Genomic DNA, 17,345 nt, shown 5'->3' on the forward strand with positions numbered 1-17,345 from the left:
ACAGGGTAAGTGATGATATTTATGCGAATTAAAATGATGAACCACCATTAGGAACCCCCAAAACCCGGTGTCACAAGTGCATGAGTATCTACTAGAAAATGTAAAAAATAAAACATCTGTCTGGAATACAAATTAGACAGAATAATATAAATAGCTCTAATGGAGATTTTGCAGGCTGCGAATCATAACATGAAATGCAGCTCACGGTAAGTCCCCGCAACATCCGCGTCTCTGCGCCCAAAAGACCACCAGACATATATGTACCTGAACAAAAATGTGCAGCAAGTGTAGCATGAGTATGTAAATCAACGCGTACGTAGTAAGTATCTAGCCTAACCCCAGAGAAGTATCTATCCTACTCTCTACGATAGGCTCAAGCTCTCAATTAGCAATCACCTCCTCAACCGGAGCATTAATATATAATGGACCTCACCAGATAGGTCATCATGATTCAGATCAGGAAGACTTATAGATACACTGACTTCTTGTCATTTATTACGCACGATTCCATGAGAGAATTTCACAGAAATGCCGAGGCGTAAGACCTGATCCCAGCATAATCTGTGCGCTGTCAAGGGTTGAACGACACGAACCATAGAGGCATCTATTATACTGCCGAGGCGAACGACCCGCTCCCATAAGAGTGTGGTACATAATCCTGTCGAGGCGAACGGCTCGATCCTATTAGAATAAGAAGCTTTAATGGTTCATTGATCCCACTCACGAATAGACGTGTGAGTTATAAATTTTTAAGGAAAACCTTTCATTAAAAACACATGACGCGAGAAAAATTCGTATAAGGAGTACAATTATTCCGCGGCAAGTCATGAAGCCCGTCAAATCTCTACAAAAGCAAGTCTATCACTCTACGCAAGTCCGGTCTCAAGTCGTAAGACGAAATAAAGGAATTAAACGAGCAAAATAACCCCTATAGTACAATTACAGCATGGTGTGAACCTAAGTCTACCCGGACAATAGCATGAAATTAGCTACATACGGACTCTCGTCACCTTGTGCGAACGTAGCCCCCGCAATAAGTAACACATAACAATTACATCACCTAGGGGTAGTTTTCCCCTCACAGAGTTAGAAAGGAGACTTACATTGCTCCGAAGTTCCATAACCGGCTCCGAGGCCTCTCAAACACTGCATATCGATGCCCCTTCGATCCAAAACTATTCAAACAATTGTGCAAACCAATCAAAATATATTCTCATACCCATAATTAGTCATTTTAAAAAATTCCCAACTCCACTCGAAAGTCGATAAAAATTAACCCTCGAGCCCACGTGCACGGATTCCAAAATATTCAAAGATAAACTTTACCCATAACACCACGAACTCAAATATATGATTTATTCCAAATTCCATATCAAATTTCGTGGTATAAATCCAAAAATACCAATTTCTATGTTTCTTTCAAAATCTCACATTTTATACCAATTTTAATGCTTGAATCCACATAAAAACCATGTATTTAACTCATAATGTGATGAAGATGGCACTCCAAAAGTGCTCCAAAATCGGCTCCCATAGACGAAATGAGATGAAAATGGGCCAAACCCCTGTTTTAAAGAAGCCTCACTGCCCAACACAAATTTCGCTTCTGCGGTGAGAAGGTCACTTCTATGACAGCCGCTTCTGCGGATCAAAGTCTCGCACCTGCGAGAAACCAAGCCAAGGTCGTTGGCCGCTTCTGCGGCCCTCATGAGCATCTACGCCCATGCTTCTGCGCTGCCAACTCCGTAGGTGCGGTCCCGCTTATGTGGCGAGATTGTCGTATCTGTGGTTTCAGCACTGCCCAACGAAATCCGCATTTGCGTCCCTCTTGACCACTTCTGTGGCTCTGCACCTGCAGCCAAAACCTCGTAGGTATGGTTACAACAGAAGACAGCTACGTCAGCCTTTCTTCCAAGTCCAAACTCGATCCGTTGACCACTCGGAATCCACCCGAGGCCCTCGGGACCTTAATCAAATATACCAACACGTCCCAAAATACAATACAACCTTAGTCGAAGCCTTAAATTATGTCAAACAACATAAAAATCATGAGTCGCGCCTCGAATCAAACTTATAAATTTCCAAATTCTATATCTTGTACCGAAATGTATCGAATCAAGTCCGATTGATCTCAAATTTTGCACACAATCCATAATCGATATTACGGAGCTGCTCCCACTTGCGAAATTGGAATCCGACCTAGATATCAAAAAGTCCACTACCGGTCAAACTTCTCAAAATTATCCAAATTTCCAACTTTCGCCAATTGATGTCGAAATGGTCTACGGACCTCCAAATCAACATCCGGGCGTGCCCCTAAAACCAGAATCACCATACAGAGCTATTCTCAGGCTAGGAATCCCAAACGAACATCGATAATATTAAAATATACTTCAACCCAAATTTATGAAACTCTTCCAAAATGCCAACTTTCCACAATAAGCGCTGAAACGCTCTCGGGTCATCCAAAACCCAATCCGTACATATGTCCAAGTCCAAAATTATCATACGAACCTGTTGGAACTTTCAAATCCCGATTCCGAGGTCGTTTACTCAAAAGTTAAACCTTAGTTAATTAATCCAACTTAAGCTTCTGAAATGAGAATTTTCCTTCCGAATCAATTCCGAACTTCCCGAAATTCAATTCCGACCACACGTGCATGTCATAATACCTGAAGTGAAGCTACTCAAGGACTCAAACCACTGAATGGCGCGCTAGAGCTCAAAATGACCGGTCGGGTCGTTACAAATACCGACCGAAATCGGTCGGTTTTAGTTAATTTATATAAATAAATAATATTTAATGCTTGATTGACATATATATATATATATATATATATATATATATATATATATATATATATATATATATATATATGCGCACACACAAACATAATCTTGAATGTTTTATTCTCGATCACCTTATTAGTACTTTGCTCATATACTTCATCAGTGGATCAATTGGAAATTCAATTATATTCGATTAAAACTTACTATAACACATTTAAAAATAAAGTGTATATTTCTATAAGATGTAGTGCTACATTAATATTTTAGTTTTAGCAACAACAACATATGAATATAGCATATGTTAATATAGCATTACATCTTATAGAACTATATATATGCTTAAGTATATAACATATGTATACATATTAATGCTATATTAACATATGTATACATATTAATGCTATATTAACATATGTATACATATTAATGCTATATGTATACGTATTAAAATTTAAGTTGTAGCAACAACAACAACATATGTATACATATTAATGCTATATGTATACGTATTAAAATTTAAGTTGTAGCAACAACAACAACATATGTATACATATTAATGCTATATTAACATATGCTATATTAATATATGCTATATTCATATGTTGTTGTTGCTAAAACTTAAGTATTAATATAGCAATACACCTTATAGAACTATACACTTTATTTTTAAATGTGTTATAGTAAGTTTTAATCGAATATAATTGAATTTTCAATTGATCCACTGATGAAGTATTCGAGCAAAGTACTAATAAGGTGATCTTGAATAAAATATTCAAGATTTTGTGTATGTGTGTGTTTACATACACACACACACACACACACACACACACACACACATATATATATATATATATATATATATATATATATGTGTGTGTGTGTGTGTGTGTGTATATGTGTGTGTGTGTGTAAATACAAAATTAATTAAATATTAAATATTATAATTTAGGATGTTAAATCAATTAAATTATGTACATATATATATATACACACACACACACACACACACACACATATATATATATATATATATATATATATATATATATATATATATATATATATATAAATTAAGTATTAAATATTATTTATTTAAAAGCTATTTATATAATTGACTAAAACCGACCGACTTCGGTCGATATTTTCATTAAATTAATATTATAAAAAATTTAAAATTGAAATACCGACCACATTCAGTTAGAAATGTGGGGTCAAACGGTCAAACACTCCACTTAAAATACCGACCGAATGTTTCAACCGAAGTCGGTCGGAAAATTATAATTTAGGGTGCCCAACAACGGGCTTCTTCCCCATTTTTATCATTTCTCTTTCTTTCATTCTTTCTTCCACATCCGTCAACCCTTCCCAAATTCCACCTAAATCCACTCATCACTACCTTCTCACCCAAAATCAAACCCCCCGCTTTGTCTCTCCCCGTTCTCAGTTGGTCCCACCTCTGCCGCCCCACCACTGCTCCTCCGCCCACTGTCGCGCCTCTTCCAAAATCATACCCCTCTCCTCTCTTTGAAGGTTAGTTATCTATACTTGTTAATTTTAGTTATTTAAATTCTTTCAATTGTATAAACTAGGGTTTACAATTTGGGATTATTTCAATTGATTATAATTCTTTAAATTTAAGGTTTACTCTAATTGATTTTGTTTACGATATCATGTAAGGTACTTGCTTAATTAGATAATTTTTATTTTTTTAAATGTTATTGCTCATGATTTAGGGCATATTAAATTATAATTTAGGGTTTATTAGTTATGATTAATAGTAAGTGAGTTAGTCTAATTGAATGACTTAACTACTTAAATATTCTAGTGAGTCTAATTATGTTTAACGGTAGGGTTAGAATAATATTGTATTCAAATTAATATGCACTCAAATTATTTAAATGTTGTACTTTGTAACTAAATTTTAGTATGTAACTTAATTCTATAAATTAATTTGAATTATGATTAATATAACATGTAATGTATTTGTTCTTTATGTAGTGGAATATCGTAGTTGGATGTATAATAGGAATTATCCTAATCGTCGGTTTTTGAGGGAGGAATTTATAGAAGGGGTTAAGGAATTTATTCATGCAATGTCACTTGAACCATTTCGGATTGGAGGGATGATTAGGTGTGTAACGAACCGACCGGTCGTTTTGAGAATTTGCACTTCGCTCGATAGTTTACAGGTGTGAGTAACTCCATATGATGTATTATGACTTATGTGAATCGTCGATTTTGATTTTCAGGTTATTCAAGACTGATTTAGAGGAATGTTCCCAACTGGGGAGCTTTAAATTCGAAAGAGTTGACCAAGTTTGACTTTTTAGCATTTGACCTCGGATTGGAATTTTGATGGTTCCGTTAGCTTTGTTGGGTGATTTTGGACATAAGATCGCGTCCGAATTGTGATTTAGAGGTTCGTGGTTGAATTTAGCTCGAAATGGCGAAAGTTGAAATTTTGGAAAGTTTGACTGGGAGTGAAATTTTGGATATCGGGGTCGGATTCTGATTCCGAAATTTGGAGCAGGTACGTAATGTCGAATGTGACTTGTGTGCAAAATTTGAGTTCAATCGGACATGATTTGATATGTTTCGACATCGGTTGTGGAAGTTTGAAGTTTCAAAGTTCATAGATTTTGATTCGAGGTGCGATTCGTCATTTTGATGTTGTTATGTGTGATTTGAGGCCTCGAGTAGGTTTATATTATTTTATGAGACTTGTTGGTACATTTGGACGGGGTCCCTCGGGTGATTTTCAGACGTAGTTCGGATCATTTAAAATGGTTTTTGCATTGCTGGTTTTTCTACTGTTACCTGCTGCTTCTAACTGTCTTCACGATCGCGAAGGATTGGCCGCGATCGCGAAAGGTGTTTGGTCAGTGGAGCTATTTGTTCTTCGCGTTCGCGCTTCTGAGGCCGTGTTCGCACTGGATTGAAGATTGTAATATTTGCATCCGCGTCCATGGCTATACGTTCGCGTAGTGTTGAGCGAGGGTTGGTCAGTCTATATGGATTCTTCATTGCGTTCGCAGTGAGTTGTCCGCGATCGCGGAAGTCTGGTAGTGTGTTTCATCGCGTTCGCGAGGGTTTTGCCACGAACGCGTAGTGCAAAGTGAGGCAGTGTGGGTTTGTGCTTCGCGAATGCGAGGCTTCTACCGCGTTCGCGTAAGAGGATGCCTGGGCAGAAGTATAAAGTACTCTATTTCGAGCGTTTCATCCATTTTTACATTTTGGGATCTATGGAGCTCGGATTGAGGCAATGTTTGGAGCAATTTTCACCATATGAATTGGGGTAAGTGTTCTCTACTCGGGTTTGGTTATATTTCATGAATCTATCTTCGTTTTTGGTAATTGGATTGTGAATTTTAAAGAGGAAATTGGGGGTTTTGGCCTAAAGTTTCATAATGTGAATTTTGAGTTTTGAACATCGATTCGAAGTCGAATTTGAGTGAAACTAGTATGGTTGGACTCATAATTGAGTGAGTTGTTGGATTTTGAGAGTTTTGTCAGGTTCCGAGGTGCGGGCTCGGGTTGGAAGTTTTGGCCGATTTTGGGCTTTTGATTAAATATTCAACCTTTTTCATTTGGAATTATTTCCTTGTGCTTTAATTGATGTATTTGAGTTGCTTTTGGCTAGTTTTGAGCCGTTCAGAGGTCGCTATGTGCTAGATGGAATTTTTGGAGCATCGCTTACCTAGTGGGTTGGGTTAGGTGCCATCACGACTAGTTGGATTTTGGATCATGACAGTCATTCGGTGGTTTGAGGCCTTGAGTAGCTTCACTTCAGGTATTATGACTTGCACGTGTGGTCCGAATTAAATTTTGGGAAGTTCGGAGTTGATTTCGAAAGAAAATTCTAATTTCGAAAGCTTTAAGTTGGAGGAATTGATTAAGGTTTGCCTTTTGAGTAAACGACCTTGGAATCGGGATTTGAAAGTTCCAACAGGTTCTTACAATGATTTTGGACTTGGGCGTATGTCCGGATTGGGTTTTGGGTTTTGGATGACTGTCAGCGTTTCAACGTCGAATGTAGAAGCTTGAAGTTCTAAAGTTCACTAAGCTTGAATTGGGGCGCGATTCGTAGTTTTAGCATTGTTTGATGTGATTTGAGGCCTCGAGCAGGTTCGTGTTATGTTTAGGAACTTGTTGGTGTGATTGGACGGGTACCCAGGGGCCTCGGGTGTGATTTAGAGTGGTTACAGACCAATTCTGGCTGTTTTGGCTATTGTTGTTGCTGGATCTGGTTTTGTCCTTCGCGAACGCTAAGGGAGTCTCGTGTTCACGAAGAAGGGTTTTTGGGCGGTTAATTTTTGTTCATCACGAATACGACACAGGGGTAGCGAACACGGAGAGGGGCCTGGGGAACCTACACTAACGCGAAGAGGCCATCGTGAACGCGTAGAAGGAAAGGGGGAGCTGGGCCTGGAGCAGGTCGGCCTTCACGAACGTGGATCTTGGATCGCGAACACAAAGGGGCATGGGTCTGAGGCTTCGCGAACACGGCGTAGGTGACACGAACACAAAGAGGAATTATGAGGCAGTGGCATTTGGCCTTCGCGAATGCGAGGCGTGAAGCGAACGCGAAGAAGGGTCGCCTGGGCAGTGTATAAGTTTGCCAAAATGGGTTTTGACTCATTTTATCTCAATCTTCCATGGGAGCCGAGCTAGGGGCAATTTTGGAGGAGCTTTTTTGTCACCCATCACAAGGTAAGTGATTCCCACCTATTACAAGTTAAATACCTGGTTTATATATGGATTTAGACATAGAAATTAGTAGAAGTTTGGGATTTTGAAGAAAAATCTAGAAATTGGTATTTTTGGAACTTGACCACAAAATTGGACATGGAATTTGTAATAAATTATATATTTGAGTTCGTGGTATCATGGGTAAAGTTTATCTTAGAAAAGTTTCGGAATTCGGGCGCGTAGGACCGAGGGTTTGACTTTATTGACTTTTTGAGCAGAGTTGGAAATTTGTTTAAATTGATTGATTATGGGTATTAGAGTATATTTTGTTTGGTTTGCACCTTATTTGACTAGTTTTAGATCTACGGGCATCAATTTGAGGTGTTAGAGAGGCTTTGGAGCTGATTACGGAACTTCGGAGCGAGGTAAGTCTCCTGTCTAACTCTGTGAGGGGAAAACTACCCCTAGGTGATGTAATTGTTATGTGTTACTTATTGCGGGGGCTATGTATGCACAAGGTGACGATAGTCCGTACGTATCTAATTTCATGCTATTGTCCGGGTAGACTTAGGTTCACACCATGCTATAATTATACTATAGGGGTTATTTTGCTCGTTTAATTCCTTTATTTCATCTTACGACTTGAGACTGGACTTGCGTAGAGTGATAGACTTGCTTTTGTAGAGATTTGACGGGCTTCATGACTAGCCGTGGAATAATTGTACTCCTTATACGAATTTCTCCCGCGTCATTTGTTTTCAATGAAAGGTTTTCCTTAAAAATTTATAACTCACACGTCTATTCGTGAGTGGGGCCAAAAATACTTTATTGTAGTTGTGAAAACATTATCAGTAACCCTGTAAATTCTATTTCTTATTATTTAATTGATGAAAATTATAGATTCAAAAATACTAAAATGAGTAATTAAGTTAAACACTCACTGTTGGCTTGCCTGACGGCGATGTTAGGTTCCATCACGACCTCTGGTGAATTTTGGATCATGACAAGGTGTCCTTGTACGAAGTGCAAGTGTTTGAATTTTTTGGGTTCGGAGGATGTTACGACTCATCTTTATAGAAAGGGGTTTATAGATAATTATTTTGTGTGGACTAGTCATGGAGAGGTTGATGGTACTGATGGTGTATTGCATAACATAGTTGTTGGTAAAAGTAGTAGGTCGGTGGAGAATAGAGTTCAACATCCTAGATACCATGAAATGGCTGTGGATACTTTTGGGATGCAATTCGATTTTGAAACCCATGAAAGTGTTGAACAACCTCCTAACGAAGAGGCAAAATATTTTTATGAACAGTTAGAGGCCGCTAGTCGTCCACTAAGTGAAGGGAGTATGCAATCTCAGTTGTCTGTTGCGGTTATATTATTAAGTATCAAATCAGATACCAATATTTCTCAAGCGGGAATGGATTCTTTCATTGGCCTTATGAGTGAACTAGTTGACCCAACTTTCAACATACTTGAAGATTTCTATAAGGCTAAAAGAATGGTTTCTATGTTAGGACTCTCGTCTATGAGAATCAATTGTTATGAAGAGGGTTGCATGTTGTAATATAAGGGTGATGCAGATTTAGAAAGTTCTAAATTTTGTGAAAAACCACGTTTTAAGCAGTTTTCCAATGGGAAGAAGGTTGTTGTGAAGTCGATGCATTACTTACCTCTTATTCCTAGATTAAAGAGGTTGTACGCATCGATGAGTTTCGCTCCTCATATGAGATGGCACTATGAAAATAGAAGGTCGCCGGGTGTTATGTGTCATCCTTCAGATGGGGAAGCTTGAAAGCATTTTGATAGGACGTATCGGGATTATGATAGTGGACCGAGGAATGTTCGGTTGGGTTTGTGTGCTGATTGTTTCATGCCATTTTCTGTTTCTGCAACATCATATTCATGTTGGCCGATCTTTATTACGCCGTATAATCTTCCACCTGAAATATGTATGACTAGTCCATATATTTTCTTAAATTGTGTTATTCTCGGTCCCCATATTCCAAAGAGTTTGATTTATGTATATTTGCAACCTCTGATTGATGAGCTGAAACGGTTGTGGTATGATGGAGTTGAGACATATGACATATCAATTAAGCAAAATTTCAACTTGCGTGCTAACTTAATGTGGACCATTAATGATTTTCCTGCGTATGGAATTTTGTCTGGGTGGATGACTGTTGGAAAGTTAGCATGTCCTTACTGCATGAAAAATGGTAAAGCGTTCACTTTAATACATGGCCGAAATCAGTCATGGTTTGATTGTCATCGTCAGTTCTTGCCAGTTGATCATAAATTCAGAAAGATGAAGAACGCATTGAAAAAGAATACAGTTGAATGTGATTTGCCACCTCCAATTTTGTCCGGTGAGGAAATTTGGGAGAGGGTTCAGAACTAAAGTTACCGAGGCCCCACCTTCTAGATTTCCTGGATATGGTGTTACTCATAACTGGAAAAAACATAGCATATTTTGGGAGTTGCTATATTGGAAGGATAATCTTCTCTGACACAATCTTGTTGTCATGCATATTGAGAAGAACTATTTTGACAATTTGTTCAACACAGTGATGGATGAAAAGAATAAGACAAAAGATAACCCGAAGCCTAGACTGGACTTACAAGACTATTGCAGGCGACCTGAATTACATTTGCAGTCTGCGAACAATGGTAAGATGTTCAAGCCCAAAGCCAGCTGCACATTCACTTTGGAACAAAGATGACAGATTTGTGAGTGGCTTGGAAACCTAAAGATGCTCGAAGGCTATGCTTCGAACCTGAAAAAATGTGCCGATATGGTTGAAGGAAAGCTGACTCATATGAAAAGTCATGACTGCCATATCTTCATGGAAACCTTAATCCCTATTACATTTGGTGGTTTGCCTGAAAATATCTGGAAACCCATCACACAGATAAGTTTGTTCTTCCAAGACTTATGTTCTACCACATTAAGGGAAGAAAACCTATTTCAAATGAATCAAAACATTCATGTAATCAGTAATAAGCTAGAAAGGATTTTTCCATGTGGTTTCCTTGATGTGATGGAACACCTTCCAATTCACCATGTACACGAGGCGCGACTTGGAGGGTCGGTTCAATGCAGGTGGATGAATCCATTCGAGAGTGTCACGACCCAAAATCCACCTAGTCATGATGGCACCTAACCCAACCCATCAGGTAAGCCAATTAACAACTATCCAATTCAATTAATATTTAACTGTCTCTAATACACTCCCCAAGGACTGATAGTAAAAATCATGAGTTTCTAAGATTAGAATCTACAAAGCTGGTATGAAATAAATACATCATCTGTTCGAAATGTACATAAACAGATTTTTATAAATCTAAGGTTACCATGAACAAGAGGCAGCTCATAGATAAATGCCCAGTGTAGTATGAGTTCAGAAGTGTAGATAGGCAGGTCATCGATCACAACAACATCAACATCCAATATCTGTACGCAAGGTACAGAAGTGCAGTATGAGTACAACCGACCCCATGTAATCAATAAGTAACAAACCGAACCTTAGGTTGAAAGTAGTGATGAGCTGGAACAAAGGTCAAGGTCCAACACAATAGCCAACAACAGTTCATAACAACATAATAAAAGAAATAAAAGATAGCTCATAGATAAATGCCCAGCTCGTCCACAGTTCCAGAAAACATAGTCCTGCTTTTCAAATATATCAGTGAAAACCCAAATCCTTTACCGAAATCACCAATTTATGAGTAAGTTTGAAAACAATGATTTTTCCCAAAACTTTCAACAGGTAATTGTTTCATTTTTAAATAACATGAGGAAAATACATCTCTATGCCTACATGTCAATATGTAGGAGAAGTCATGAATGACGCAATATCGTACAGCATGAGGAAAAATGCATCTCTATGCCTGCATGTCAAGTGTGTATGTCAATGCGATGCAACTCAGTGATAAAACCATATGCATACTCTCAGAGTATCATTTCACTCAGTCCTCCCAGTCACTCAGTTCTCACAGTCACTTAATCCTCCCAATCGCTCAGCACTGGCACTCGGCACTCGCACTCAATAGGTACCTGCGCTCACTGGGGGTGTGTACAGACTCCGAAGGGGCTCCTTTATCCCAAGCACTATAAACTGCACAGACAACTCACGTGCTGCACAGACAACTCACGTGCTATAGTATCAATATTTCAAAATCAGGCCCTCGGCCTCACTTAGTCATCAATCTCTCCAGTCTCTCGGGCTCACAATGTCATGAAATTAGCCCGAAATGATGATATGATGTATCAATAAATAACAACAGCGACTGAGATATGATATGCAATGAATGTACATGACTGATTATGAAATTTCAATGTAAGCAAATAACTCAACAGCAGTAATGACCTTAGTGGATCCAAACAGGATAAGCATATAGTCTAGATATGGTTTCAAACATGAATCACAACTCGATAACTCTAGTACGAAGAGATTTCATAATTATAGATAAGTTTAGGTAACTACACAGTACCACAGAAATAATAGAGTCACAGTTCACACGGTGCACGCTCATACGCCCATCATCTAGCATGTGCGTCACCTCCACACCAAACACATAACACGTATAGTCAGAGTCCATACCCTCAGCTCCAAGATTAGAAGAGTTACTTACCTCGAACAAGCCGAGTCCAATATCGAGCAAGCTAAACAGTGCTCCAAAAATTCCATTCTGCGAGTAACATCATCTGAACGGCTTGAATCTAGTCACAATTAATTTGATTCAGTCAACACAATTTATAGGAATAAATTCCAAAAAAAATAGTAATGTTTCCCACAAAAATCCAAAATTACACTCAAAAATCGTCAGTGGGGCCTACGTTACGGAATCCGACAAATTTAAAAAATATGAAATGTCATTCAACCACGAGTCCAACCATACCAATTTTACCAAATTCTGACAACAACGCAACCTAAAAATCCCCAAATCTCATTTTCAAATACTTAGGCCCAAATCCTCTAATTTCACCTCAAAAACACGTAATCTTGTCAAAATACTCAATGATAATCCAGTATTATTGACTAACAATGATCACAAAATGACTTACCTCAAGTTTTCCCGTGAATTCTCTCTGAAAAGCGCCCCAAAACCGTGTTGGAAATGTCCAAAAATGGCAAACACTCGAAACCCCTTCGAAATGTATACTGCCCAGGGGTTTCGCACCTGCGACCCACTTAGCCGCTTATGCGGTCTCGCAGGTGCGAGAAACCAACCACTTATGTGGTTTGCCCAAGCCTTCACTACCTCCACTTCTGCACCCCAGAAGCTACTTCTGCGGGCTCGCATTTGCGAGGCTTTGTTCGCTCCTGCGGAGCTTGCGCTTCTGCGCCCATCCGTCCTCATTTGCGATCACGCAGGTGCAGAAATTCCCACACACCTATGGCAACTAACTCACATCCCCCTGCCCGCATCTGCGCTTGCCAAGCTCACTTTTGCGAGCTCTCACCTGCGAGAAAATTTCTGAAGGTGCGATTGCACCAGAAGGCCAAAATTTCTAGCAGCTGTTTAAGTCTAACTTTTGATCCGTTAGCCATCCGAAACTCACCCGAGGCCCCTGGGACCTTAACCAAATACACCAACAAGTCCTAAAACATCACACGAACTTAGTCGAACCTCTAAATCACATCAAACAACGCCAAAACTACGAATCATACCCAATTCAAGCTTAATGAGACTAAGAATTTTTAACTTCTACATTTGATGCCGGAGCCTATCAAATTAAGTCCGATTGACCTCAAATTTTGCACACAAGTCATAAATGACATAATATACATATTCCAATTTCCCGAATCGAATTCCGACCCCGATATCAAAAAGTTAACTCTCTGGTTAAACTTCCAAACTTAAATTTTTATTTCAGCCAATTCAAGCCTAATTTAACTACAGACTTCTAAATAATTTTCAGGACACGCTCCTAAGTCCAAAATCATCATACGGAGCTATTGGAATCATCAAAACTCTATTTCGGGGTTGTTTAAACATAGTCAACATCCGGTCAACTATTTTAACTTAAGCTTTAAATCTTGAAACTAAGTGTTCTAATTCATTCTAAACCCTCTCCGACGAGTCACATAATTATAATTGAACACATGATAAGCAGTAAATGGGTGAATGAGGTTGTAATACTCAAAACGACCGGCCGGGTCGTTACATCCTCTCCCACTTAAACATACGTTCGTCCTCGAACATTCCAAGAGTTGTTCCTAAGCCTTTAAGTCACTAGTCCACCCTACCATGCACATACCTGGGGGTGATCCCACGTCACCTTATTCTATGTAGGCCTGACAGCACAACATAACTGAAAATCATTAATTCAACCTTAGCCCATAACCTTGGAATTCAATTTCCAACATTCAAAATTTCTTTTCAAGACCCGAATCTCACATCTACATGCTGTATAAGTCTGAACAAACTGTATCAAGCCATAGCCATAACTCCATATATAACCACATAACATACTACACAACTCGCATACTTGTAGCACCATTTTCGATAACAGTAACTACTCAAAACCAACTTGGTACTAGTATTAAACTCCATATCCACAAAACCTCTTTCCAAAACCTTCGTACGTTGCCGATAATGAAAGAAACACACGGAATCCCATAATCACTTATCATATCACAAGTCATGGAGCTCTCTCGCCCAAACCAGAACCATAATCATGTTCTAAGCCGACTTTCGATATTATACTCCCAAATATACCGTAATCAGCTTTGATAGTACCCATTATTGGTCCAGTGACCCCATCCACGCACTGGTCCATATGAAATACCTCCAGCTACCATGCTCAAAACCACAACCGCGCGCAATTTGACATCAAGTACCCAAGGTGCATGGCCATAACCACGTAGAAGAAAATGACATAATGACACACAAACCCGGAAGAACATAACCAATGCGCAATCAATCATGCAACACCTAAATACCCATCTCGCTCAAATTCCGCTATAAGGCCCCAATAGAACCGCACCATGTGTGCATAAAACCAACGAATCACAACCCCTCGAAGTATAGAAAGGTAACACATGGAACATATCATAACACGAATAAGCACAACACCAATCGAATGACACATCCCTCATAATGAAAGTACAAAGTTGACCAATCCAACCCGGTGTAGAATACACATCTTTATTGGGCTTGCCAATGGACCCCAAATCAACTATGGTCATCCACAAATAGTGTCACGACCCAAAATTTACAAGTCGTGGTGGCACCTAACTCGACCCGTTAGGTAAGCCAACTAACAAAACAATACAAGCCAAATGATATTATAGAAAATTTTACAAATTAACCGAAGAACTGGTAGTACAAATTATGAGCTTCTAAGACTTAGAATTTAAAACGCTGATACAAAAAACAAATTACACGATCTGTTTGAAGGCTACATAAATAGATTAACAAAATCTAAAGCTACCAAGGACAAGTGACAGCTACATCCGGAATGCACGGACATCTTCAGGGTCCGCTCCCTACATCACCAGTGTCTCCGCTCCAAAAGTCTGCACGCAAGGTGCAGAAGTGCAGTATGAGTACAACCGACCCCATGTACCCAGTAAGTATTTTGTCTAACCTCGTCGAAGTAGTGACGAGGCTTTTCAGTTAAAAGATGCTCACTGATAAAATTTTAATGTAACTAACAATAGAACTATACTACAGTATAACAGAATAGAGCACACGAATGAATGTACAAAGCAATAACAGAGTACTAGAAGAGATCACAATCCAACAGTTTCCAATATATTGACTAATCCCTTCCTCAGAGCGAAACCCAATGAACCACAATAATCACCTCAAAACTTTCAATAGTGTGAGAGAAACACTCAAGACATAAAATTCAACGGCAGGGCAGCACCCTTCGTGCATTTATCTCATCCTTATCAAATATGCGTAAACAATACCAACCGAAAGGCAAAAATACCGATAACAGAAATGACAAAGTAGGAAATACGCAAGTAGTAATAATGAACGAGTATATACATAAGGACATTAGTAACAGACTAGGCGGAAAGCATAAAAGTAATGACAGCAATTAGGAAAAGGAATGTAACTTCAACTAACTATCATGGTGGAGGCATGAAGATAGATATACCAAATAAGAAAAGGGACACATGATCTTTATAAGTTAACAGGTAGAGACATGAATGTCTAACATGGAAGAAGACCTGTACCTAAGTGCAACAAAATAGATATGACATTGATGCAATTATAACAGCAGGAAGTAGGCATGATATTTACAAGTTAAGAAAGTAGAAGGCATGGGCAACACAACAACAATTGAGATAGAGAATAAAGATAGAACAGTGACGACAAGTCACATAAGAACCATAAGTATGACAGTAACAATTCAAGGTAAAAACATGAAGATATCTGCAAGAAAAGGATATCACAACATAATGCATGTCCCTCGTCCTCACTTGCACGAAAACACCATTCGTGCCATGAACTCGCAATAACACAAAAGCATGATAATATAAATGCACTGGAACGACATCGTCCTTCGTGCTTTTACTCACATAACATGGCACGACATCACCCTTCGTGCTTTTACTCACAAATAATATGGCACGGCATCACCCTTCGTGCTTTTTCTCTCAATAATATGGCACGGCATCACCCTTCGTGCTTTTACTCTCAGATAATATGGCACGACATCACCCTTTGTGCTTTACACTCTCCCTCACATGATAATGTATAAACAATGGCACGGCATCACCTTTAGTGCTTTACACTCTTCCTTACTAGGCATATGCATATCAATGACAAACAAGGCAGGAAGCATAAATAATGTCAAGGAGAGTGTTTAAACGAATATTCCAAATGAATCCCAATCACAACTTTTCAAGCCAACAATAGTTCAATAAACCCGCAAGAACCTTATTATACAAGTATTCCAACAAATCTCATAAATGATCCACTACACAAGTATAGAATCTAGTATCTCAAGAATATCGGCCGTAACAATGTATTAATGATTATACATAGTGATGACCGAATTAGACACATTAATGTGTTCTCAGAATTCCATAAATTTGATCAAGTTATAACAAGCTAAGTCTTAGTTCCTAACATTTAATATTATGATCTTAGTATCTAGGAGTCAAGTAAGGCATGAAACAAGAAGGTCACGTGATTCTACAAGACATAATTTATAACATAATTTACCCCCGAGCATGGTTAACCCTGGCACATGCATATATGCTCGTCACCTCATATATGTATCACCCCTACATGTAACAAACAATGTCAAATAATTGGAAAAATTCCCTCAACAAAGTTAGGCAAGACACTTAACTCAATTCGGCTAACTCAATACTCAATTTAGCTTTTTCCTTTACAAATTCACCTACGCTCGACTCCTATCCAAAGACAACTTAAATACATTACACAATGCAAGGGAAAACAATTTCAATTAATAAAACTATGATTTTTATTAAATTTCTAAAAAGTCAACAAAAGTCAAACCCCGGGCCCACCCGGTCAAAACCCGGGTCCAAGGGTAGGTCTTGACTACCCATCGCCTCACGAGTCCAAATACGTGTTTTGTTTTCAAATCCGAGTCCTATTCGACTCTCAAATCCCAAATTTTTATTTTCCAAAGTTTTGACAAAATCCCCAAATGTTTCCCTAGATTCTCATGAATTTGATGTTAAATCTTATGTAAAATCATGAAATGTAGTTTAGAATTGATTAGAGGTACTTACCCAATGATTTGGTATGAAAATCCCTTCACCACAATCGCCTCCCATCGAAGCGAGGATTCAAAATATAACAAAAATGAAGCTAAGACTCAGAATTCTCAACATTTAGCAGGCTGCAAATGTCGCATTTGCATCAAGGGG

The sequence above is a fragment of the Nicotiana tomentosiformis genome, chromosome 5 (assembly GCF_000390325.3).
Source record: "Nicotiana tomentosiformis chromosome 5, ASM39032v3, whole genome shotgun sequence".
Lineage (NCBI taxonomy): Eukaryota > Viridiplantae > Streptophyta > Magnoliopsida > Solanales > Solanaceae > Nicotiana > Nicotiana tomentosiformis.